The following is a 1,936-nucleotide window of genomic DNA, read 5'->3' on the forward strand; positions in this document are numbered from 1 at the left end:
ACCTTAGATGATGTTTTAGGGCTAAAGCGCTAAGCTAAGGCATAGTTACATCTTTAGAACTGGGTTGGGGTTCATCCAAACCCAACCCATTGACGGTATTGAGTGTTAATGGCTCTAATTCAATTTCATTCCTAAAGGAACTGGAATTGAAATCAGAATCGATAAATTTTGTTGTTGATTTCACTTTTTATGAATTTGGTTCTCAAATTAATGGGACCTAATTTTTATTTATTTTTGTATTTTTTCAGTTTTGACTCTCAATTGGTTCGGTTCAAACAGACCCGAATCTAATCAGTTCCCATAAAAAAGGATCCAGAACAGATGTTTTCTGTTCCGGTTTAAATGGGTGCCCATTGACACCACTAATTGACAAGCCTAATGTCCCATTCCTTATAGCGCAATTGGGTGCGTTGGTTTAGACCTCACACTGTGGCCACAATGAAGTTCGGAACAAAACAAAAACATGCAAGAAACATTCAAACAGATCCGAAAACAAAAACCGACCCGTAAACATCCTTAAATTCAGGTTTAAAAAAAAACTACGACAGTTAACATCAATCTTTCACAAAACCCACATCGATGATCAAGCACTGGGAGCAGTATCCTTAAACTTACTCCGCAAGAACCCACCATAGTCCCAAGCATAATCCTTCATTTGACTAGCAGTATCAGCAAACCTGGTTCGGGCATAATCGACCTGACCCGAACCCACTGGTAGCCCGCCCACGAAAGTACTTATAAATCCATGTCAACACGGCCAACACAGCGACTCCAAACCCACTCATAGACAAGAACCCAGCTATGGAAATGAAGATGACAGTCCCAACCGGTAACCAAATTGGGCTAGATATGATGATCAAGGGCATGAAGAAGATCAGACCCAATACAGTGGCAGTAAGAGTTATTCCTGTAAAGAGGAGCAAGATTGTACTTGAGATCACTAATGTTAAGAAGCCTATGAGTTGGGTTGATTTGGGTGAACGATCATGGAGTTTTCGAAGAAACACACCAGTTGTAGGTCTTTGGGCTTGGTGATGTTCTGCCATTGTTGATAATGATAACTAAAGCTTTGGCTTGTAATTCTCTCACACATATGCAGGAGGGAGAGAGAGATGGTTTGTGAGTTGTGAACCAGTGGGTTATTAGATTCATGAGCTGTGTACTTTGTATACACGTGTGATGGAAGATTTGTTTAGATTGGCATGCAAAGCTACAGGTGGTGAGATTTGAGTGCATCAGAGATTCAGAGTCTTTGGTTTGGTGTGGGGACGACCTTTTCTAATTGGGCTTTTGAATGATTTAGTGTTACACTATTCACCCAAGTATGATGTGATGTTTAATAACGGTCATTCTATCGGGATTCTGTAGTTAATGATGTCCTTACTAGAGTGTCCATAACCCCATAATCCATATCTAATGAGCCAGCCTAACTTGGTGCAGGCCCATGTACAAATTTTTTTTTTGTAGAGGAAGAATCTAGTGATACCTTGATTGACTGCTCTACTGAATTAAAGTAGCTCTCCCTATAAGCACGTGTGTGGTACTTGCCAATAATCCACCAACTTTCAAGTTAGAATTGTAGAGAAAGCAGTAATCAAGAAGTAAAAAATTCGAACTCTTTTTTCCTTTATTAATTCCTCTATTTATAGATCCTTTCTTCAAATTAGGGTTCCCTTGATAATCGAAATTTGATTATGGTGAATTCCTTGATTCCAAGGATCCTCAAACAGAATATAAATCTCTCAGATTGAGTCCGAGATCCTTGGGAGCTCTATTCCGAGATCTCAAGACTTGATATGGCACATTCCAAAATTATGCAGATCTTTAGATCAGACCTACCTTGCTAAGTAGACTAGGTTTCCATTTGCGTTGTCTTACCCTATCAGTCAGGTTAGATGTCGCTACCTCGGTCTACTCTGTTACTGGGCAGGATTGG

At 39.9% G+C, this 1,936-nt stretch overlaps 1 pseudogene; it reads right to left on the reverse strand.

The window, feature by feature from the left end:
- Positions 1 to 483: 483 nt before the first annotated feature.
- LOC147401490 (oleosin G pseudogene) lies at positions 484 to 1,201 on the reverse strand (annotated as a pseudogene).
- Between the last annotated feature and the right edge of the window lie 735 nt (positions 1,202 to 1,936).

The sequence above is a fragment of the Akebia trifoliata genome, chromosome 5 (genome assembly GCF_017979445.1).
Source record: "Akebia trifoliata isolate Shusen 1 chromosome 5, ASM1797944v1, whole genome shotgun sequence".
NCBI classification, from domain to species: domain Eukaryota; kingdom Viridiplantae; phylum Streptophyta; class Magnoliopsida; order Ranunculales; family Lardizabalaceae; genus Akebia; species Akebia trifoliata.